Source organism: Struthio camelus, chromosome 5 (genome assembly GCF_040807025.1).
Source record: "Struthio camelus isolate bStrCam1 chromosome 5, bStrCam1.hap1, whole genome shotgun sequence".
Taxonomy (NCBI): Eukaryota; Metazoa; Chordata; class Aves; order Struthioniformes; family Struthionidae; genus Struthio; species Struthio camelus.
The window spans coordinates 69,068,048-69,093,798 of NC_090946.1; the positions used below are offsets into that span (position 1 = coordinate 69,068,048).

The window sequence follows — 25,751 nt, forward strand, 5'->3', positions numbered from 1 at the left end:
AGAAGCATTATCAATCAAAATGTTAAAGCCTTCATAAGCTCTGTGTAGGTGAGTTCATTCTCCTTCTCTTTTATCTTTGCATGTCTTGCAGAGTGCTTCATTTGGAGAAAGACCTAAAAGCCACATTGGGTAACAAGAAGGGATAAAAGGGTAAATCTGTCTGTTCCTATTTGCCAGTCTTCAACATGGAGAACACAGCAAGTATTCTGTCAAGGAAAATGGAGATATTCTTTCTGGCTTCCTTCAGTCCTCAAAAGATGCATCTTCTTTGTAACAGAGAGGAAATATCTCAATACTTAAGTCAAAATAGCAAACTTTTCAAAGGCCAGAAACTTGGAGCTGGTCATGCAACTTGTGAATTGTGCATTATAGGGTTGTTTGATATGGCATAAAACAGAGAGAATCTGAAATATTTCCTCTTCAAAATGATGGATATGGCCAGTCCTTTCTCCAAAAAGCTACCTTCAATTATTAACAGTAGGACAGCAGAGTAAAAAAAAATCTTCCCACTATCTAGAGTGAAGCTCTCTCCAAGAGTCATGGTTGAGTCTCTTTCTCTTATCTTATACAGAAACATTAATTCTTCTCTAGCACACATAAAAACTATTCACAAAGAGGGAACTCTTCACCTATAGGGAAATATTCACATTACACACAGAGTCAGATCACTGTTAAAGTCAGGTTAAGGATGTCACTTCCACATACACGCACACAAAAGATTCAGAGTTAAACCACCTGCTTGTTCCTTAATTCATGCGTCTGCAGAAAAACATATTGGTCTATGGATTGCATAACACAACACATAACACTAAGACATTTGAGGTGCTATGACAGAGTACAAAGACTAAGGATAGTATCCTCATAAATGAGGTTAATGGAATTATTCTGATGCAACTAGCTGAGAATCCAGCCATCAGGATTATATGACGTGTTAGTTTATCCTCATATTTCATGTCTTTATGGGCTTAAGAAATAACAGAGGATTTTTGTGTTAATTTTGTTAACTAAAACTCAAGTGAAGATCTTCTTTTCTTTTTCAAATATAATATTCATGAACTCCTGTGTATGGACTGTATGTAATTCCTGTGTATGAACTGCCACTCAGTCTGTACCAAGTCCATGTTCTGTAATGTCAAGGACTATGGTACCAGAGGGGCCCCTTAGTATGCAAATTATTGACACAATAGAACATAGCAACTCTTCTGGAATCATTATGTTTTATTGTGTCAAGGTCTCATTGAAGACTCTTTAATCTAAGGATTCTTGAGGAGATAAAATCTAATAGCTCCTCTGGAGCCATAAAGGTCTCTGATGTCATAGGCTGTTTGGACACTCCTTACTACAGTATGAGGATTATTAATACAAAAAGTATAATGACTTTGCAACTCCTTTGGGGTCTATTGTGACTATCTAGGATTTTGTAATGTTGGTCATCACCATGCTATGTGAGCCTCCACTACAAAAAATAACACAAAGAATTATCTCCCTTTCTCTCCCTCTGCCACTCGCTCTAAGGAAATGCTAACTTTTTACTGGTCTCTAGAGAACAAAATACAGACATAGTGAATTATAGAAACTAGAGTTTTTGAAATGCTTTACAAAAAATTTGAGTCAGATAGATAGATTCACTTTGCATTTAGTTTTGAGACACTGTGGTGACTGAACATATTTCATCTGGCTATGTCAGTGGAAATTTGCCCAGTGTAACACTCTTTCCAGGGAAAGCAACTTCATTCCCTAATTCTTTTTATGGAAATTAACTGCAGTATTGCCCAGGTGTCCGTTTCTGTCCATGTGTGACGCGCCACTAGAGGGGCGTCCGGGATTCTTTCGTATTCTGGGATTAGTTGCACTGCACTCGAGAGATCATCTTTTGTCAGATGTAAGAATTTATTAGATCTAAGCAGTTCTACACATATGACGGACACTGGACAACACTAAACCATTAACAGCAGACAATCTACAAGTATAACAAAGCTAAGAAGTATAGTAAAGAATTAAAAACAGACACATATCAGAGCTCTATGGTTAAGCTACGGAAGCACAGTACAATGACTGCTCTCGGATGCACGGTATAATGACCGCTCTCGCCCTTTCCTTGTCCTTGTGGGCCACCCCTCCGGTAGAGTTTTCCCCGGATTGTTCTCACCACGCTCGAGCTGCACCAAGAGGATTCAGGCTCTCTCTGGCAGTTGGCATCAGGGGCATCCCCGCTGATGGGTGGGTTGTCGGATCCACGGGCCAGCTGACGGTGAGTCCGAGTCCACACCGAGGTATGTGGCTTACTCTCTTTTATCCTTCCCGGGCTTAGTTCATTAATCAGTGCCAGACCATAGCTGGACAATGGAACAGATGGTCTTAGGTGATAAGAGTATGGATGCCAACAGGATGGTCAACAGAATGCTTATCAGTACATTCAGCAGCTATCAGTGCGCACCTTTAACAGCTATTAGTGTGCACAGTCAGCAGCTATCAGTGCGCACATTCAACAGCTATCAGTACGAAATTCCAAGGTATCTAGATGCTTACAGTGTGAGCCTGCGGTGTCACTTCTCCTTTGCTGACTCAGTTTGCTCTGCACTCATGAGGCTACGGCAACCCCACAGTGTGGTGGCTCTGGCCGTGATGCACCCAGGGTTCCTAAACTCTTGGGGAGCACCCCAGAGCAAACCCCTCTTCTACGGGCTGCACCATCCTGAGTCCCACGTTTGCCTGTGTGGCGCCTATCAGCATGTCAACATTCATGTTTTACTACTATTTGCTGCAAGTTTCCCTCCAGATCAGACGTTGAAAAGAGGAATAACTAAAAAAGGAAAACCAAATACAGCAATTTGCATTTCAGACTGATGATCTGCCTTGAAACCAGAAGCTCTGAACTCTGTTCCATCTCATAAGCTCTAGGAGTTCTTGCTGCATTTTCCCAGTGAATGTGGAATTTGCATAGCTATGGTCTCACAACCCTTGGCTTACCCTCTCCTATGTCTCTTTGGGACTGATACTCAGCTGAGAGCCAGGATTATCAGGATTTAAATATATGCGAAAGTGAGGAGGTGCAGGAATTTCTACAGCAGCTACACAGGGTGAGCCTTCATGATGTGTGACAACAGAGCCGCTGCCATTTCTCAGATGGAGAGATATAGGGCAGGATTCCTTTTTCCTTATTGTTGACCCTTACCCAACATATGCTCTGCTTTTTTATTATTATTTAATTTCTATAAAACATGTTTAATTTTGTGATGATTTCTTTACTACTTTTCCCAGGATCCCACCAGAAAACGTTCAGGTATTACTAGTTATTTTTTACTCACATATTACCATGTAAACCCACTGTTCTACGTGCTACCTAAGCAAAGAAACAGAAAGACTGTCTCAGAGATCAAAAACAACAGGACAAAGAGATGAGGCAGTACTGGTCAGCAAGGCAAGAGATGGGGAAAACGTGCCGTCAGCTTCCTTGGTTTCACATTTTTTGTAGGTATTACAGTAAATGCAAGTTTCAAGAAAGAACTTGAATGAGGACAATGTAAATGCCTGAAAGATGATAACCAGGCACGAATGGCACCAGGAAGGATTTGTTTTCAAACTTAAACAGTGACTAATGGATGTGACTGTCTGGGCCAGAGACAACATCCCAGAAGAGAAACCAAGGAGGTAAGGAAAGCTGGGAGGATCCTTGGAAGTAATGAGAAACAGTTTATATTTGTCTGAATAAAGAAGGGAAAGCCATTGTCAGGATCCAAAAAAGAAGGGAGGTAGCCGGTGCATTAGGTTTGAAAATGGTCTTTGAGGAGCATTTTAGGTGGATATTGGCCTTGCAAGACTGAATTTGTCAAAGCCAGAGAAATCTATGCTGTATTAAATCACAATGCAAAAGAATTGGAACATAAATGAGAGCTTCACTGTGTGAACAGCAAGGAGAGGTTATAATCTTAGGACTTTATGCAAAAAGCGTACGTAAGATTTGAACCATACAGCTGGAGGAGGCTGAGTGCTCACTTCTTTTTATGTGCCTGCCCTTGGTGCTCCACAGATAGATTGCAAAAGGTGCTAAACTGAGCTTTTTTTGCGTGACCTGCAAAGCTGCCAGTTTAAAGCTGCTGAATGCCTTTTGTGTAGTACTGAGAATTCAAGGGGACTGTTGCAGCTCCTTCTCAAGAAGTGCAGTGCACAGTTGCTTTCTGAAGCATGTAGTGCAAGTCTGTGTTGCGATTTCAAAAATAAGACACTTTTTAGCTGATAGATGAAGTACAGCAGCAATCTCTTCTCCCATCTTACCATGGGACAATGTATGATAGGTGGAGTCGATGGTTTCAGTAAACATTCCTCAACATGGCCCCTAAACTGATTCTACTTATACCACAACCACTTGAATGCGCACGTGTGCATGTGCATAGATGCACATTTAAAAGCATTAAGAAGTTAGTCTTCAGTAAGGTAGCGGGTTAAATGTTATTGTGAAGAAATTGAGTAAAATCCTTTCAAATCTTTTTCAGGACCTTTAGTAGTACTCGAAGCATTTCAATCCTATTCCCACTTCTGTCCAGAGAGAGCTTTAGTATCCACATAATTTTATTTAATTTGCAAAGGTCAACAGATAGCGTTACATTTTAAAAGACTCAGCATAAGTTGTTTGCATATTTAGTTTGTTATACGTACGTCAAAGTTTTATTGTTTTTAAATATTGCTAAATATATGTTGCATCACTGATGTGAATATCAGTTTCACCTGTCTCTTCTTTCTAAGAGAAGTAATTGTCCTTTAGAGCAGTCCTGTATAAGCTTAGATTCTATCTGTTCATAAAGTGCAGGAGCCAATTTCAGAACAAGGACACTTTAAAGAAAATATTCCCCTTGCATGACCAGCTAAAGAGAAGAAGATTCAGCATTTTCTCAAACTAATTCTCTTGGGTTTGTGCTAGGACTTCACTAATTTTTGTTATTATTGTTGTTAGAATATGAATCTTTTTCAAGATCTGCAGATTCAATGAGTGATAATCCTGCCTTTTCTTTCTTTATTATAAAAAAAAAATCCTTATACCTTTAGCTGAGTGATCACCATTTGCTTTCTCTCAACTTATGCTTACTCCAGTTAAAAGTATATTTCAATGGCAGGCCAATAATTAAAACTAAATGTATATCACCATAAAATCCAGGCGATGCAAAGAAAAGAAACTTCCAGCTCTTTGCCACTTGAAATAAGGAAGATTATCTTTAGTGTTTTTAGTTTGGTGTTGTTTATTTTTTTCTTTCTCTTCTAATTTGTGGCTATTTCAATATTTTATTTCTTTGGTTTAATCTGAGCACAAGTATGGTATGAAATCTGAAGTATCTGAAGGGGGAGTGTCAAGAGGATGAGGCCAGCCTCTTCTCCGTGGTGCCCAGCAACAGGACAAGAGGCAACGGGCACAAACTGAACCACAGGAAGTTCCATCTGAACCTGAGAAAAAACTTCTTCACTGTGAGGGTGACAGAGCATTGGAACAGGTTGCCCAGAGAGGTGGTGGAGTCTCCTTCGCTGGAGATATTCAAAACCCGCCTGGACGCGATCCTGGGCAATATGCTGTAGAGGACCCTGCTTGAGCAGGGAGGTTGGACTAGATGATCTCCAGAGGTCCCATCCAACCTAAACGATTCTGTGATTCTGTGATTCTGTGAAATCATGGATCTTGTCATCACTCAAGGCAATAACTGAAAATGAAGAATGGATGAACCAACCAAACCCAAGACAAACCATTCTAATATCTGACTCCTTCCTGTTTGCTCTTCCTCCACAACTTTCATATAAGACTACAGAACTGGAAGAGACTTTCTGAGTGTTCAGATCTGGTCACCTATTATGCAATGTGAAACCTGAGACAATTCTTTCCATTTATAGCTATGTTTTCCAGTTTCTGCTATAGAAAAAGTACTTATGAAACAATGAGAGAGATGATCCAAAGTATATTTCCATCCCAAACAGACAAATAGAGGACAGAACTCTTACAGGTCCTGAAGGACAGAATTTTTTCTTGCACCACAAATATGATCAAGGGTTTGCTGACACTATATGAGATGCTCTGGTTGAATCAATACCTTGAACTTTATTTGGAAGCCACTTTATTAAGAAACCTCTTCAGTCAATTTAGCAGTAGGAACCATGGATCTGATTCATCTTATCTAATATGAATGTCTATAGTGTAGTCATCTCCACCTAAACTAGCTGCCTAGACACTCTTCACAGTCAATGGAGAAAAATAAGCATTTCTAAGGTGCAACTTTACTTTTTTTTATTTTTATTCTATTTATTTAAGGGCCAATTTTATTTTAAAACAACCATCTCAGACAGACCTGAGAAATCATGCCCTTTCTGATAACTGTAAGGGAACCCTGGAGTAAGCAGTCCAGATTTGGATACCCCCCTCTTAGAGGGCTGAGGCAGAGGAGAAAAACTCTGCTCCACACCACCTCTACAGCAAGGTAAGGCCAACATGAACAAAGCTACTCCCTTATGTGCTGCCTGTTCAGCATCTTAACCATTATAGCCTGATGACCCTCCCAATTTTCAAAATAGTTATGTCTTCTCCTTATTAACAAATCAGAAAGTAGCTTTATATCCTGACCCGTTCCTATTGGCACATATTTCTTCAGATGCATTCAGTGGTCTATTCAACAAGACATTTAACTTTAAGCAAATGATACCACCTATGCCTGTTCATCAGAGCACTTCATGAGGTAGGTGAAGTTAGGCATGTACTGAGTTCTTCACTTAATTAGTGATGTAGGCTGCTAGCATAATGAAAGTCTGTTTTCAATATACCTCTTCATTGACTTGAAATTTCACAAGGTGAATAGAAACATTAAATCTCTGGTGAAAATCAACAAAGATGCCCTTTGTAGTTTTTGAAAGCTCCAGATATGCTGAGACCCAACTCAGTCTCCATTAAAAGAAGAATCTCATTAACTTTCTTAGGAGCGATATCAGGTCCTGGTTACCGAGGTCAGAAATCAATTAAAATAATCTCACAAAGATTTCATATCACAGCCTAATGAGAGGACAGGACAGGACAGGACAGTACAAGAGGGGAGTAAGAGAGGAAGAGGAGAAGCAGAGGAGGAGAGAGGATATAGGAAAGAGAGTAAAAATTTCCATCACTTGCCAGATGCTGACTTATCATGAAGAATGAGAATCCTTTACTACCCCACATTTTCATATGCTGCAGGAGGTGTGGTGTAAACAAAAATGAATCACCAAGAAACCTTTCTTTTCTGGCAATATTACCAAGTAACATAGAACATAGAGAAGATCAACCAGTTAAAAGGCAACTGAAGAAAGAGTGTAATTTCGAATAGTCACCTACATATCAAAACCAAACTTTTGAAATTAATACCCTGGTATATTAATAAGTAATCAAAATATTCTTTAAATAGAATCAATTAATTTAACATAGAATAAAATTAAAATAAAATAAAAAATAAATAATGGAAGATGTGAGGAAATGAATGAAAAACATCCAGTCTTACTTCATTACAGCATATTCTATTTTCAGGAATAAAGCCCACTAACAGACACCGCATGAAGTACCTCATCAACATACAGCTCTCATGAACTCATGCTGCTTCAATGCGTTGCTTCGGATGATAACATAGCTTGCTGGGTCATAGCATGCCTTTTTTCCCAAATCTGTGAAGTCTCGTAACTGCCAGTCTCAGCTGCCAAGTCTCTTTTATTCGTGTTTTATCCTTCCAACCCATGCACTGCTCAGGACAGTCAGAGTTGTTTCTTTTGGGGGGGGGGGGGGTGCAAGGGAACATCCTTAAAGGTTAATTCTTTGCTTTTATAGACAGATATTCTGCTGCATCTTTGAAACCTAGAATATCAGGGAAAAAAAAAAAGATATCTACAGTTTTTGATTGAAAATGGTAACTATGTTGGGGGGGTACAGTCAATGAAAATGGTTTCATCAAATAACATGAAAACAAGAAAAATCTTAACAATTTTCAATCAAATCTATCTTGTAGACACAAAGTAAGACAAACAAGAATGATAGAATAACCAAGCAATTGTGTGGTAGCTATTTTCATACGTGAAAAATGTAAACTTCTGAATCCCCAAACAAAACTTCTAAACAATAAGGTATCCCTGTTCCTCAGCTCTGAATATGTTGTGGATTCTGGTTAATCATGTAGCAATGTAGCAAGTGCTCTGTCCCTTCTGCACAGAGCAAGGGAAGCAGTATGTAAAGATTTGATTAAGAGAAAAAAGGCCCTCTGATGTCTTGTAAAAAACAGTAAGGATGCAGTACGGCAGCTTGTTCAGCCTCTAAAAGTAAAGAAATAGTCTTTCTTCTGCCAGTTTTGAACTCAATTATTCCTATTATTTTTATTTCAGCAACGCCTTGGGGCCCCAAGTGAGATCAGATCCCCTTTGCAAACACAGTGGGAAAGTTCTTGCCTCAAAGATTTTGTAGTCTAAATAGACTAGGTAGACAAAGGATGAAGATGGGAAGAGAAGCACTGTGGTGTGCTCAGAAGTATACAATAGGCAGTAGCAGATCTGCCAACAAATCTCATGTTTCTGTCCCTATGTTTGCAACCTTGACCAGGTTGGCTCAAGAATAATGTTCTCTCACATTGAACTGCAAAAATACATGGCAGTGTAATATTTAATATGAACCATGCTTCCATTTGCTCTGGTGAGAGCCCACATTCATACATATTAGTGATATAAGTTCCACGTGGTCATAGGTATTTTCTCTTAAGGGAAAAAAATACACTGTTACAGACTTTTATCCTTTTAGCATTCAGTCCTCATAGCTTATTTGTAAATGGCTGCTGAATCTCAAAAAGACACGTGGAGCTCAGAGCACCAGTAGCAAGCAGAGATTTGCTTGCAAATAAAGCCAATTGACCCCTAGGAGTTCTCTTTGAGCACTGTGTAAGTCAGTTTTGTTATATGGCAAAAGAGCTTGTATGTTTTCTTGCAAACGGTTAACTCCGTAGCTCCACACTTGATCAGAACGCAGTTCCAAGAGATCACAAGTTTTTCTGCCTAATATGCAGACCCTCTCATAAGGATACAACTATGCCAGGGGTTTTTTTGTTCTTCGTAAAATGCATGGCAATAAGATATAAAGGGTGACATATTTTTCAAATTTTGTATGAAAATTGCTTTGTACAGTACTAAGGCCCAAACTGTGACACTTCCCTCACTGTGGAACTTACTGTCTTGCTGCACAAGTCCTTATGTTAAATTCAGTAGACTATTTTCTGAATATGACTTTATATGAAGCAAATATACTATAACTTGGTCCTAAATTTTCAGATATGCTTTACAGTTAGTGTTATCCTTTCCATTTTAGGAAGACCGGCAAGATGCATTTCTGCAAAGTGTTTGTGGCACAAAAAGCCTTAAGAATGAAGCCTATAAAGTTCTAAAAAGGAACTAAGGAAAGGATTTGCAGGCTTAGAAAATAACCAGTCAGCTTGATCTCACTTGCAGCAAATGGTGAGTTAAAGACCGAAAATGCAAATTAAAAAGGGTGGCGTACCTTGCAAGCAAAGCTTTTTTTCACTTGCTTCCCTAGATTATTGGGTTTAACTAGGTGTCTTTGTTAGCCAGAAAAAGTTACTAGAGTTCATTAAGGAAGTCTCAAAATATTTGGAAAACCAGAAGCAGTGAAAGGTGCAATCTGTCTGAACTAATGCACTGTCAGCTCCCACCGGTTTAAGGAGGTACTCAGAATCAGGAAAAAGATAATCATCACCTCACGCAATTGGGACCTTTTTCACTGGAATGCTGAGATGGCTTTCAAGGAGTCAAACTCTCCACCCAGGTTACTCCCTGAATTCAGCCTACAGTTGAATCTAGAACTGGTTATTCCAAACTCAGCACTGGAGGATAAAGCCTCCCTTTTTCTTATTTCCCCTGTTAAGTACTCCTGTGTACCTTTCCCAGACTAAACAAGCAACCCTGACCTGCGGCCATTTACTCTCATACAAACAATTAACTTAAAGCATATGTCCTAACATGAATTCTGGCTCCACAAGAACCTGGCATTCCTATGGGAAACAGCCCAAATTAATAACAGACTTCTTTCTGCAACACCTGAAGTGCCCTCTCTTAAAAGAGAGAGATAAGAACATAATTTTTTTTTCCTTTTGGACTAAAATATTTGGGTTTAGGCCTAAAATTATCTCCCGAAGAACAGTTAATTATACTTATTGTAAAGAACACAGTCAACATCTATGTCCCTGTATCACATTCCTGTTTACCCTAAGAAAACATGACAGTTAAAGCAGCATTCTACTTTCCAATATAATAACCTATTTTCACACACTCTCACTAGTGAGTACTTTGTTTGGGCTCTGTCCAAAAGAGATGTAAATGTGTTGGGTTTTTTCCCTTCCACCTCCTTGAAAATTTAAGCTAGATCATTTTGCTATTTCAAAGTATATCAAAGTAGAGGGAAAACTTTATATCTGTTCCCATAGTTTTGAAAACAGTTTCAAAATTATTCTGCGCCTCTACATAAGTCCACTGGACTAAACAGATCAGTGGCCTCTCCCAAGCCCTGTGAGACGAGCCTCAGAGACAAAAGCTGCATATCTCAGAGGTGCCATTCTTACTGAGACAGATCTTTTTCTGAACACTCTTAAGATGCACATGAACTAACAGTACAATCTGAGGCTCATCAGCTTTCCAGGGGCATCCGTTTCAGAGAAAGCATGTGCTCTCAATTTCCACAGTCTAAGGGGGAATTAACTCTGTCCTCAGTCTTTTCTTCTTCATTAAAAGGCATTAAAAAATTACAGATATGAGGGAGTCATCTGCCTTCAGTTATCTTCAAATCCCTCTGTGCAGCATCAGCAGTTTGTTCTTTTGTGTTTCTCCTGGAAAAGACACGTCCTGCATACTCAGCACAGACAAAATTCAGATTTCTACCATTCTACTACCTCTCCTAATACTGCCTATAAATAACCCCCAGCATAGAACAATAAGAATGGATAATTTTCCATTTCCGGATGGAACACGTACTTCAGGCTCTCTTTATTCAGCTGTTACCAGTGAAGCTTTTCGTCCTTCAGTTTGTTCAAGTGGGAAGTGCTTGAGAGCTCAGGCCCTGATTCTCTGAACTTTAGGCTGGATTTTTCTTTATTGCGCTCCAAGTTCTGCTGATTTCAAAACCCCACAGATGTCCACATAACATCTACTGCAGCTCTTTGCCAGCAGCTACTATTGTGGTCCGCCACAAATGGTGTTTTCTCTTACTTGTGAGGTAGGTAAACAGAGCTGAAAAAGCACCTGGAGGTCTCTGCTAGGTGCTGGGACATATGCATACCTCCTTCCCTGCACAAGGAACACCAATTAATATCATCCCATTACGCATCTGTGTCATGGAACACAGGCCCATAAAAGATAATTCTCTCTTCTGTAGGTGAAAGGAGTTAGACACTGGAAAGGGAACATAGCAGGAAGTCTTCTCATTGCCTGTAGCTGGACCTTTCTGCCAAGCCCACAGTGTAACAGAGAACGGAATTCACTTGCAAATTAGGACTCTGTTGTTCATAGTACATAATAGAGGCTATGGAACCTCTAACAATGTACATGAAGAAGATTTGAAGTGAAATGGATTGTGTACCTTAGTCACAAATTAGATGAAAAAACTAGATCTAGTCTTGAGTCCCTTGCTCAGAATTGCTCAGGTAAATCCCAGTGAGCATCAGAGGAGCGCAAGGAAGTAAAAGCTTTCTGATTTGGCCTTTTGTTTTAAATGCTACTGCTACAGAGTTATAATAAAAATGTAAAAATTATGACTCCTTTGGTGATGTTAATTCAGTTACTTGCACTTCTAAAATATTTTCCCCTCAGTTTTAAATGTTCCACTTTATATACCCCACAAAATAGGGAGTGTTTCTCTACCTCAAATAAAAGCTGTTTTCCCAGCCTTCACTTTTTTGTCTCCTAATGCCTTTAATTTACCTATACACTCTTAAGTTTGCATTCCTCTTTCTCTCTCTCTCTATATATGTACACATACATACTTTTTTTTAATTCAACATATTAAAATATTGCTCCAGGCTTCTCCTGTGATCATCCTCTTCCCATTTATCTTTCAGACAGCAATAAAAATATGTAAATATTAAGCCACAAAAACTGTATTACTGTAATGTTAAGGATGTGACTAACACCCGCAAAACGCCAGAGGTTTCAAAGTCAAGGCTGCATGTTGAGCCTCACTCTTTCAACACTCATGTTAAGTAAAATTCAATTAAAAAAGCTCTGATGAGTTGTAGATAAGATTATTTTTTCTACCACTACTACTTGTAATAGTTGAATTATGGGAGTGCTCGCAATATTAGCACTGTCCACACACCATGGACCAGAACAGCAGTTTCAGCTGAAATGAATACAGCCTAAGTTTGCAGGAAGCTTCAAAATAATAAGCAAATAACCACCACCCCTTCTCTTTCCTGATGATTCTGTGACTTCTGGGCACAGGGTCAGCCTCTTGGCATAGCAGAAAGCAGCTTAAAGTTGCTCTAATTTATACCAATTGTTAAAATCCCTACCAAAACAGAAGGATCAGTAGAGGGTAGGCGAAAGCTAGTAACATCTTTTTACATACTGAAGCTCTGTACCACTAAGAGATATTCACTGGATTTGAGAACAGCATCCATTAGATAGGATAGGTTAATAGGCAAACTTCCTCAATAAATGTATATACTAAAAGAGCTCTAGATACAGGTAATTAGAGGAGATTAGAAGCACCTGGACTCTTCTGCATGGAAAAGGCTTAGGACTTGCACATCTGAGCATTCATTTACACCCATGCAAAGTAAACCCCCCAAACAAAAAGATCACAATGCTAGTAAGCGTGACTGGTAAAATATTATACTCTCTTTATTGTTGTCTCAAATGCTTTACAATATTAACTGATTAAGCCTCGCACAGAACATTTGCAAATGCATTTCACTATCTGTAATTTGCAAATAGAGTTTTAGGTGATTTGCCTAGGGTTGCAAAACTAGATTGGCCCATTCAAGCACTCTGTCCCGCATAGTTCGTGACAGTCCCTTGCTGGATAGAGTAGACACAATGGAGGGCTAGATTTTGCCATTCTCCTGTGTATTTTCAGTCATCTCTGATTCTCCCTGTGGTAAACAATAGGATTACTTAAGGAATGACATATAAGAAGCTTTCAGAAGCAAACTAAAGGAGAATCTTGCCCAAAACAATAATATTTGAGGCTAGGTTGATAATTAAAGCCTAATTGTCCAAAATGCTACTGATCTAGTAGACTGTTCAATCACGTGTTCAGCTTTAAGTAGGGGAACAACCCCATTCCCTATAAATTGAGCAATGTGGATTTCAATTTTCCTAAGTGTTTTGTAGGCAGGCCGAAAGATGCACTTCCTTCTTTCCTTAAAAACAGCTGTAATCAACACAGAAAAATTGCTAAAAATACCTATAGTTTAGTAAAAAAAAATACAGCTAATGAAAATACATCGTTTCATTTACTCTTACAGGAATTAGCAATATAAGAGGTTAGTACTTATCTATTGTTTGCAATTTACTACAAACTGCCCTCTTCATTGGACGGAAAGCTTTGCAGAATCAAGCTGAAGATAATAATTTATTGCTTTTTATCAACCATATTTGAAAATCAGGCCCCAAAGTCCTAATTAACTAACATTAGCGGTTTAGTACCTCTTGGAGCAAACAGTATCAGATCTGAATTACGAATGGGTATAGCTCTGCCCCAAACCTGTGTTCGATCTCTGATAAAGAGCACAGTTGTAAACACAATAATTAATTAAAGTAAGGTGCTTTCTTTGTAAAGCGTTCCTGTTCTACGAGTATTGAGTGAGAAACAGATATATTATTTTCTCCAAAGGCCAGTGTGAAAACTTTAGGAAAAAGCAAGAAAGAGGGGATTTCAAGTAGGAATAATTATCCCTCCATATTTTATGTGTTCCATTTGACATACGAGCTGTGGAAACACTTCTCACATAAAGAAAAGCTGAACAATGAAAACCAGAAACCAAATAGCGGTTTCTAAGCAGCCATATAGAAGTCTGTGTCTAGTAGTTAGCAAACGTTAGCAGGTTTTGCTGTCAGATACAGAGAGTACCAACATGTTCTGGAAAACTGTTTTACCTACAGAGGAAAAACAGGCAGCAGCACAGATTGGTCTCCAGCTATTACAGTGCTCCTCCGTTCCTTGCTACCCTTCCATTGCCTAACAACCCCCACAATGCACACACTAGCTGGGCCCAATGGCTTTTCAGGGCAGGGCAAAGTAAATGTACCAGGCTTATTCATCTGCCTCTTTATTTACTTATTTATTTTTACATTGCCTCATTTTCAGTAGGAAAACTCATGTGCATATTCTCATTTTGGTACAGCATTACCATTTAAATGTGGAGACATAAATGTAGTGGCAGCCTGATATGGACCAGTAGATGTATAATCGCTGCAATGCAGCGAACAGTATTACAGGAGAAGAACTGCTATTAGAAATTCTTCGATGCTACTGCTATAGGCCTGTTAGCTATATCAAACAGAAGAGTGTTATTCTCTCAGCTACAAACGAAAGCATGTTCATTTGCCTTGGAATATAAACAAAATACATGAGAGGGAGGAGTCAGTTTGCAATGACTTATTTTAAATTCCTTCCCCAACAATCCCACACAATGTTTAGTTATTGGCATTGTAGTGGTTTAATTTTGTCTGTTCTCAAACCGCGATAAATATCTTGGTCATGACCTTAATGAAGTACATAGTTCTGATTTCAATCTTATATTAACTTTTCACAAGTCAGGAGTTCCTCTTGATTGGAGCTGGTATGTTGGGAGATCAGAGTCAGACATATATCTAAAAATCTACTATAGATCTCTCTGGGCATAATTCAGTACTACATAAAGACGCACAGGTTGTTTGGGGATTTTTTTTTGGTTTTTTTTTTTTGTTTTCTTCTGGCAACCATTGTGGTCTCCTTCATAAAAGGTTGTGAGAGGACATAGATTCAGACATGCTGGAATGTAGTCTAATCTTCTTATTTTGATCTCTAGAAAATAAAGATGTCTTTATTTACTTTTCTTTTTTATATACATTGTCTTTCAAAATATAAATACATTAAAAGAAGGAGAGAAAGGTTGGAAAGCGACAAAAAAATAAGACATTGTTTTAATTGTCTAATCAGCTCAACCTTTGGGAGAACAACCCTAACCCTTGGACAGATGCCAACAACTGCCATTTAGGTATTTACATCTGTTTATCCTCTCAGTCAAATGTCTTTTGTCTTAGGCTTGACATGGGAGTACAAATGTTCTGACCCCTACAAGCGGTTCTCAAACATTGGATAAAAGACTTATTTTCCCTTTTTCTGAAAGGATGAACACATACTTTTACCCTCCCCTATTCCTCTTTACCAGTTATATGCTTCTGTGGCAGTTGTTGACAAGACCTGCATAATTCAGTTTGTGCGTGTGACTAGAATTTCTCAAAGGCTCTGCTGGACTTTTCAGCTATGCTAAATTAACCCTCTAGAACTTTCTGAAGTCTTTAATGCTTTTATGCTATTTATGCTTTTTTTAAGCTAGTTATGCTTTTACTTTACAAATCACATCATCAAGCTAATTTTGGCACATATAACAAAATTTAGGGCTCTTGTAGAATTTGAGGGAGGGGGGCTGTAAGAATTAAAAGTCTGTCTGGAGGAAAATTCCGTTTAAGTATGTACACTGGCATTCTCTGTCTCACTTAAAAAAATCACTTTTGTTCTATGTGCATGATTTTTTGTGTCCACACGTAATTCAACAGATAGCAAAGGCAGTAAAATATAATTATCGGAAATGGCAGCCTTTGTTATCCTTCTTTTCCCTGGCATCAAAGCTGGATTTTTCTCAATAGGTACACCACCTTGCCACTAAAAAAGCCATCATTTAAGTACGTAAATAATCATAGCTCTATTGTGGTTTTAAAGAACTCAGTGAATATCATGTTTCAGCAATTGCTGAATGTTTTCTTCAGGTTTGGTATGAAACACAGCAATAAAGTTATCTCTCAGCTTTACAGAACCCAAAATATTTGATGATGTCTTCTAAGATCAAATGGAAATTAAAGTCTGCGGAGGAAGTTCAAATGAAGCTTCCAGCTAGAACGGTAACATAAAAAGCTCCAACTTAATTGATAAACTCCAGGCAGAGAAACGAGCCTCTAGGCTTGGCTTGACTGTTCTCTCAATCTACAGCAGTCCCAACTACTGCTCAGCTTTAATCATGCATATAGTTGGAAGTAGGACCAAGAGGTCTACCTGAGCTCTCTGCTTTTACTGGCTGCCTACAGAGCCCAAGCAGCTTTGATGAGTTTTTAGGACTACCCTCCATGGCCAGTAAGTCATGCAGAGGAGAAACTGACTTTTCTGTCTGGGGAGGAAAGAAACAAGTTTATCTGAAATGAGCTCTTCACAAATTTTGTCAACGTTCTCACAAGGAAACTGCTTGTTTGCCACTTAGTTCTCATAAAAATTCATACCTAGAGCTATGCTAAACATGGAAATTATGATCCTTAGAGAAGATATTTTTTGTTTTTAATTGAGGGGATACTGGAGGATACAGTCCACAGAACAGTAAACTTTCTTTCTCTGAAAGCAGTCTGGAGCTGAGTAAAAATTCTGTAGCAAGAAACTTAACTAGCAGACTTTGAGGTTTTTCTTTTTTTCCTGTTCAAACACTGAAATTTTAGATTTATTACAATATATTTTTTCTCTTTTTTGTTCTCTCCCAGCTGCAATATTGATATATCCCATTTATGCTGAAGATGTCAGCAATAAGCATTGACTGTCCCAAACTTATGAAGCTGGTGTTGTAGTAGAAATATTTTTTCTGAGTTCCAGAACTTTAGAATGGGGCATATATTTCTCCGTGTGCCTGAAACAGGACTGGTATAAAAGAGAACATTACCTCTACCAACATAAGTAATATGGCTGCAATTGGCTTCACTGATAATATGAAAAATAATAGATAGAAAATAAAAAGGGCAGCTAGCAGGATATTCACCTTAAATGACCCTAAGTAAGTGCCCTATAATGTCTTTGTGATCCAAAATATCGTGGAATTTTCATATTCCTGGTTGGGAACTGTTCTCCTCACTGGGTCATTATGAGACACTAGAGCTCTCAGAAGTCTAAGGCAATATGCTGGAGTTTTGTTTGTTTTTTTATTTGAAGCTTCTGCCAGGAAAGGCAAGCTAATTGAAATGAGGAGTTGCTTCTGTCATTTAATAATTAGCAAGCACTCAGAAAATATATTATTCATTTTTAAACATAAATAATTAAGATGTAATAATGACACTTTTATAAATAATATTTCATTCTCTGTGAATACTCTCCAGGATTTCCTTGCATCCTAAACCTACAACTTGCTCCCTGCTAGTAAATGTATTTTCTGCAACATCCACTGACAGCAAATGGGGCAAAGGGATCTCAATTTCCTTCCCATTTAGATATCTATGGGAACATCTCTAAGGGCTTCCCCCCCTATATCTAGAAATTTAGTCCCTTTTAAGCAGCCAGACTCTTAAGCGTTCACATTACGCAACCAGAATGAGTTGCAACCAGAATGCATCTGAAAGTGTTTCTTTTTTTTTTTTAACGTGTAAAAACATGTAAGCATCAAACAACTACAATTTTGGGAGTCCGAAGATTACAAACTAAAGAAATGGGTTAGTACTAAAAGTGAGAGGTCTAAGTTTCAGTTGACTCTGCAGTTTGCTTAGGCTTATTTAGAAATGAATATTATCTAAAGATACAGCTAAACAGAATTCCAGGAAAGCATGTTCTCTTATTATATGATCAAAGAGTGCAGTTCTGTAGACAATAACTGCTGGATAACATCCCAACACGCTTCAATCTCCTCTCTCTTGCACCCATGTAGGGCCACTGGACCTGAAATTATGACCCCTTCACACTGCACTGGTAGCATAAATATACAGTGCTTCAGAGCCCAACAATAAAGCAACAGTATAAATGAAAATAAGCCCAGCCACTTTAATGAACTTATTTCTGATTTATACCAGTGTAAATACAAGCAAGTCAAGCCTAGTTACTTTCTGGGAGCATCTGTGATTGTAAACCCTTTGGAGTTTACTATTCTCTGCTCTAATAGCATGAAGCAGACTTCAAGCCAATGAAAATGTAATTTACATTAAGAAACTTTACACTGTCAGTCTTGTGTAAGCGTATATTAGCATAAATTAGAAGTAAAAGGCAATTGCAAGAGCAAATCTTAACACACTGTGTCATGAATCAATGGTATAATTTTGTTAAGTTCTCTCATTCTTACATTCAAACAATTTTTCAGTACCTAAACTGAATCAAATAAAAGCAATAGGCAAAAACAGGGACTTGCCCAAATACCAAAATGCCTGAATTTGCAAGTGCTGAAGAACAACACTGGGGATTCATGAGAATTCTCCCAGAAAAATGGGAAGAGAGCAGAAGCTAAGTACAGGTAAGAATACAGGTCTCTTCCTGTGAGGCACAAAGGGGACTGAAAAGCTGATGAAAACATGCCCAGGTGACACCAAGACCATTAAGCAAGTAGCAAGTATCAAAACAGACAGTTGGATCACCATAGCTCTGAACCATATTAATGCTTTACAGAAAATAACAGAAGGAGGCACTGGAAAAATCTGTCAATAATCTGGCAGATTAACTGAATGATGACTGCAATCTTGGTGCAGCTGTGTCTAGCCCGACCAAATGGTTTGCCTCAGTGATGCCAGCTATGTTATCAGGTATATCAGTAACCATATCGGTTGTAACATGTACAGAATTGCTGAGATCAACAGAAACTCAGCGCTTGGAAAGAGTTAAAACACATAATTAGACACAGGGCCAAAATGAAAGGGCCTTCACCCATCCTACGGATGGTGCTATCTCAAAGTATAATCACAGCCTGGGGGGGCATAATGCTATTTATCAACTAACTTGCCTATATTTGAGCTGGGCAAGACAGACACTTTTGTTTAGCATGCATTTAAATGCTGCCAAGCAAGAATTGCAGCCGTGACAACAGTCCTGTAAATCTTGCAAATGAGGGGGAGGGAAAAAAAATAAAAAGGAAGGAATCTATGATTACAGGTGTGTGAATGTATGGACACTTTGGGTCATAGACCCACATGCCATAAAGAAACACACAACACTGAACAAAGGTAAGGATAGAGGAGAGAAAGAACAAGGAAAGCTGTAGGAATAGGTAATCTAAAGCCTACTTTTGACTTCTTCCCACTATTTTACATCTATGTTGTTTCCATGGCAAAAGTCTAAAGAACACCTGAACTAATTGGCCTGGCAGTTAGCCCAGCGATACAGAAAAATGCCAGCCATGACCAAGGTACAAAAACAAAACAAAACAAAACAAAAAACAAAAACAAGCAAAAAACCCCACCTAGTTTATTCTCCTTTTATTCTGGCCAGGTCTTCACTAACAAAAAGGGAGGCATATTGTAAGTGTTCCTATGCCTTTACATGCTACCATGAGCCTTTTGCTAGCAGTTATATTGACACTACAGTCAAGTCCAGCAAAAAGGAGAGGAGAGGAGAGGAGAGGAGAGGAGAGGAGAGGAGAGGAGAGGAGAGGAGAGGAGAGGAGAGGAGAGGAGAGGAGAGGAGAGGAAACAGAGGAGGAAGCCAAAGCGCCTTCCTTTGAGCTAAAGGTGGTATACGTAGCACCAAAAAAGGACTTAAGTTTTCACAGTGCATTGCCATACCGTACAATTAAATGCAACAATAGGTCAGTGAGTGAAATATCATAACTGGATTTTTTAAAGGGCTGGGTGTTTCATGACAACTAGCAGCAGTTGAAACTATCTGAACTAAGATAGTGAGGATAATCAAATCTCATGCTTCATTCTATAAAATGATCACATATAGGAATTGAGCAAAGATTTTTCCTCCATGTGCTAAGTGCACAGTTGGTTGGCAGATATATTTCCCCACAAGGAGAGAAGGTTTTCCTTTCCTCTGCTGTGGTGGGTTATTTGCTGTGCTGAGAACAGGATACCAGTTCACTGTGTCAGGTATGCCAAAAACTATTTAAAAATGTGGCTTAGAAGGGAAATCTACTGTATGTCCACATACTGTATGTATGTGGATTTAAGTTAGTGCATTTTATCTTGCAAATGGGGTAGACTAAAAGAGCACAAACAGTTGGTTATAGCAAGTCAGCTGACAGGCACTAACTTGTTAGACTGCTGTAACGCAATCATTTACCATTCTGTGCCTGTATCCTGAGGAGGAGAGGGACAAATAGCTGAGCGTGCTAGGATGTCATGTAGTAAATCCAAGCTTTTTCTCCTCAGAAAGTTCCCCTGTTTAGCTTTTTGGATTTTCACAGGCTGCCTACACTATATAGGCAAGTGCTTTTGTCATTAATTTTTAAAAGCAGACTGCTGTGTAATTTTAGTCTTCCGGTTCTTCCTCTCTGCTTCTCTCTTATAAGAGAGAAACATACACAAATGCACTTCTATATAGATAAATCTTAAATAGCCATATTTGATTCTGAAAGCTGTCTGATGAGCTGAATATTAAAACTCACATGGACATTCTCCTTTGGGTGAGATGGAAATTCTCCTTTGGCTGAATTCTATGCTAGCATTGGAAAATCTTCACGTATGTGTCCAGAACATCCACAACTCTACAGACAGACACAGGTAGGCTGAAAGAGCAATCAGGATACCATCTGTGTTTGGCAGAAGATTTCTAACCACTTTGCTGCTTTCTCTCTCTCATCTCTCTTAGTGTGAAGAGACAGAGGAACCCATGGAGATTCGGTGAGAATTTAAACAGAACATATTGAAGGCTGCACTGACAACTGTGGATTCAAAGCAGATGAAAAATGAGTGCTGGAGCAGCAATGGTACTATGGATTCAAAAGGCATCTCTTATGCAGCTAGCACAAACACCAGCTATAAGGGCTCAGCTTGCTGGTCCCTCTCTCCCCTATCTCTAGCTCTGCTTTTGTATGCAGGGTTTTACTGTTCATAGCAGCAGATTACTGTTGATACTAATTTGAGCAACTCTCCAAAGTACGTGACAAAGCAAACCTCGTGTACCTTGAATGAAGAACATTGAATTCACTTTCTGAAAAGCACCCATTTTTTCTGAATGTTTGCCTTTAAAATAAGATTCTGCCAGCAATGTAGGTAGTAAAGAATTTTTTTTTCCTGTTGCCTATTATGCCAGTGTCTTTCACATGAAATCCCCCCATTTCCCGTAGCCATTCAGGATCAGTTTCCTTTGCATAACTGAAAACTAGGCCATTTGTTTTCTAGCCTAACAGTTTATTCTGGCAGAACTAAGAGTCTTGATCTAGATGGACACAACTGGAACATCTAGTTCCAGTTGTGACTGGAATGATGATCTCTGCTCTCTGATATCTGAATGTGATACCCAGTTAGGAAGATCTCTGCAGAGCTAAAGGTGAGAGACAAAGCACAGTAAGCAGATGGAGAATCTTATTTTCTTTGCAGTTTTCTAGAGATGAACGTGTATGGCATTCCAGTGGGCCATAGGTGTTGAATTCTAAATAGAAATGTTTTATCTAGAAAAGAGAATGGCAAGGAGAGGAAGAATATTGACTTATTTCCTTAATAGATTTATCTTCCACGCTCCTTCCATCAACAGCAAAATATCACACCATATACAAGTTAACATTACAGTATTACTTACCAAAGGTATGCAAGTAACTGGTTTGTGTGCTCTTCTGCCAGGGCTTTTAGGCCTAAAGAAGACCAGAGATTTAAGCAAAATGTCCTGCAACCCAAATGGGTCATGGTACGTCTATTGCTTTAGAGTCCTGTTGAGTTTTTGGACGATATGATCCAATTTGATATTTGGTTGGAAAACACCTAAGGTCTGTGTGATTATGAAAAGAAATGTGACTCTGTAAAAGGAGCTAGAAAACAGTAAGATCAAGCCAGATCTTGTTCTGCCTCCTCAGCAAAAATGTCAAGCAAATTCTGATTGCAACATTTTTTAATGGGCGATGCTTTCTTATTTATTTATGAAACTACTATAGGATAAGTTGAAATGGGCTCTAAAGAAAAACAGTAAAGCTCACAAAACTGGCAATAAAAAAGTCATAAAATGTTGTGGGGGTTTTGGGCTTTACAGTCCAAAGTAATACTTTTTTTTCCAACTAATTTTTAATAACACATAATATCAAAGCTCCTCACTGCCCTTAAGATGGGTGGGGGAAGGAAAGAGAAGAAACAGTAAAGTTTTATATTTGAGATACCTACCTGAGTTTGCAGAATTCATAATTTGAGAACTTCTGTGTTTGCTTATGATCTGTAATTAGCCCAGCCATGTTAGCACTCAGGATGCTGGTAGGTATTTTATAGAAATCCGAAGAGATACATACCATGTCCCAGAGACCATACAGTCTCTGTGAAATGAGTGACCTTAATGTGAAAGTGATTGAAAATGATACGGGCCTCCAAATCACCATTTTCAGAGTGTTTCTTTTTTTCCTTCTGAGATTAATTAAAACATCTGCATACATCAAATTCATATTAAGGGAAAAATTTTGAGGATATAGAGCCCACAAAGTGGAACAGATTTGAAACACTACTCTGTTCTTATTTTATTACTAAATAGATGTAAGCTTCTTAAAAGATACTGCACTTATTTGAAAAACTGGCCCGGAATGCTATAATCAGAAACTACTGAGAGCTAAGTACCTTTGAAAATCTGCTCTTTATTTAAGTGCTTACGTGGGAGTTGAGCTTGTTAAAAATCATTTTGGTTGCTTAGCAGATGCAAAGGACAAAATTTCACTGAGACTTTACAAGATACTCCCTATCAAAGTGGTCTGAATCAGTGGCTTCCAGTCTTTTTTGATTTAGGAACCCCTAAAATCTTCAGAAGAAATGCAGGCTCCATTGTGAACTTAAATTTATGTGCAATAAGCTTTTTTCCCTAGACTCCTCAGAAGCAATCCAGAACTTACCACTAGAAATATTTGGACTACATTCTGAAACAGGTATGAAACAGAAGGCAGGAGTAAATGGCCTGTTCTTGCAGTGCAGGAAGGTCACCAGCAAAATTCTGCAGAAGTCAGTGCTGGCACCTGCATTGCTGAAGGTGGTTCACCTACAGCATTCATGGGTTACATGGGAAAAAGGGGTGAACACTGAGGTGATAAGATGTGATATATATAGATATATGTAAAGTGAAGCACATCAGGAAAACCAATCATGTTTCTTGTGTGTCTTATCTTGTACTGAGCACATCATTATTATTCAGTGGAGAAAGTTTGGTTTTAAAATAGACAATTCCATGAAAAATATCAATTTAGTGGTCAGTAGTCATCAAAAATTAAATTAAGTGTTTGCAATCCTTGAGAAAAGAGTGAAGAATTACACAGAAAACCTCATTACACTGCAGTATAAATCCATGATTTGCCAGCTCTGTGAGTATATGGAGATCAGATCCCATATCATAAAAACAATATCTGAGAACTGGCAAAGATTCAGAGAGAGAACACAAGGATCAAGGGATGGAATAGCTTCCCTACAGGAATGACCGAGGAGGCTAAGCTAAACTCTTCTGCCTGGAAAGGAGAAAATGTAGAGAGGATGAGACAGAAGTCTACAAAATCACAAGTGGCATGGGAAAGGTGCATAAGTATCAGCTATTCTCTATATTTTCCAGTTCAAGTATTAAGGGCCATTAAAGAAACCAAGCTCTAAACAAACAAAAGGAGGTGGTTCTTTATGCAGCAGATAGCAGCCCTGTGGAGCTCCTTGCCAAAGGAAGAGGATTTACACATGTTCAAGAGGTGGAAGAGAGATCCACTGGAGGCTACTAAACAGACAACATCAGGTTCAGGAAATCCTTTGAGCTGAAGACAAAAGGGTGTTTGAGGGGTATTACAGGGAAGGATCATATATCATATATGTTTAGCATGTGTTCTCCTGGTGTGCTCTGACTCCTGCGCTTACTATTACTGTTTGAGACAGGATACTGTGGATGGATGGACCCCAGTCTAGGGGAGTCTTTTTTTTTTTTTGAAACCACTGCACTACATGAAGAGAAATAACTAGCATACACTCTCAGACAGTTTATTAAATTAGCAAGCCTGCACTTAGGACATTCAGTGACAAATGGCCTATTTGACTGTGGTGATGGTGTATGCTGTATGATATCCAAGAGAGTGTTGCAAAACCACATTTGTTGAGAATACTATGGCATGACTTGTGTCAGATTCCAAAATGAAAGTAGTGCAGTGTGAAGCTTTTGTCCAAGCCTAATTTCTTTTGAAAAACAAAGCAGTGGAAGAGTACTGAAAAGAGAGAGAGACGTCTATTGTTAATATAATTTATTATTTGTTGGAACTCCTGTGGTTAGACACTATAGCAGTACCTTTCAACTCACAGACCATCACAGAAGGAGATAATGTGCTATACAGAAGAATAATTAATGAATTAACCATAAGGTGTTGTGTTTTATAATGTTTTTGTACAAAACTTGAAACTTGGCACTTCACACTGAGGGGAATAATTTGTCTTTGTATTTGTTGAGTACTTTAAAAAAGTTGGTCTCAGAAACTCATTGAGGTTTTTCTGTTACCAGTACAGTAGGCAATCAGACAGAATACAACAACAATGTTTCTAAATAATATATTTGTTTGAATAATTTCTCCAATTTACCCACATTTCATGAGTTTAAGTATAGCTACCAAAGTTGAATAGCTATGGGTTTCATGTCATCCTTGTATTCATGCAAAGGCAGCTGCATAATACTGCCTGGTACTGCAGCTTGTAATGGAAATTAGTTCTTAAGAATTTACTAATGCAAGCCTTTGTTTAAGTTCATGGGCCAACTTCACCGCGACGGAAGCCCAACGAAGGCAGTGAATTTGAATAATTTTAACATCATGTGTTGTTTTAAAAATGTTGACAGGAAAGCATTTCAGAGATCAAAATGTCATGGAAGTTTGAGAAAAAGCTCTAGAAATGTCAGAAATGGAGAACTGCCAGTGTTCATTGGATTAATAGCATTTGCAAGCCACCATGCAGCCAACAAGAGGCAATAAGAAAGAAATCTGTGATCAGAAGAAATATCCTGGCTTAATTGGCTAACATCCTGTATGGCTAATGACAGAAGTCATTTTCCATGCACTCAAAAATGCATGATAGGTCTGGGACTGAAAAAGAGTTTCAAGATTATTTGCTTTCATTCTGACTTTAACTTGAAGTAGGTTGTCTGTAGGCTGGGGCAAGAATGACAGAGAAGAGACAAGTTTGAATAGTCTTAAATTTGGAAATATAAAGAAATAAGTGTCGCAAATAACACACCTAGGAGGTATGTGGGAATGTCTTCTGCCCATTCCCTTACAATATTTCAAACATGAGATTCCAGTTTCACAGTAAAACTTGAAAAGTCGAAGGTTGGGATTTCAGCTGGCTCTGATGTTGTTCAGGTTCTAAACTGCTGGCACTTCTCCCTTGTCCTTTTCATTTCTCACTGATCTAGACAGCAGGAAAAAGTTATATCACAAGATTTGAACATACTAGAAAGGGATGCATTTGAAATTTAAATTTCCTTTGAAAATCGGTGGTATAAAGTTAGCAAGCAATTAGAAAACACTGAATGATAAAGGTTGCAGGGCTACATCAGTGTCCAAATACCACTTCTTTTCCCCACAAATGATGGCATAGTGCTGCTAAAACATGCTACTGGAAGTTCTATCAAAGTTGCTGAA

The 25,751-nt window shown here is 38.5% G+C and overlaps 2 long non-coding RNA genes across 2 annotated transcripts in view; one reads left to right on the top strand and one right to left on the bottom strand.

Moving 5' to 3' along the window:
• The window catches only part of LOC138067526 (uncharacterized), a 98,721-nt gene that overhangs the window by 70,771 nt on the left and 2,199 nt on the right, over positions 1 to 25,751 (bottom strand). The gene's annotated exons all lie outside the window — the stretch shown is intronic.
• Positions 1,528 to 25,751, top strand: LOC138067525 (uncharacterized). The gene is made up of 5 exons (XR_011141646.1): positions 1,528 to 2,251; positions 3,476 to 3,651; positions 5,301 to 6,455; positions 9,338 to 9,483; positions 20,783 to 25,751. It is a non-coding gene; the product is annotated as an uncharacterized lncRNA (long non-coding RNA).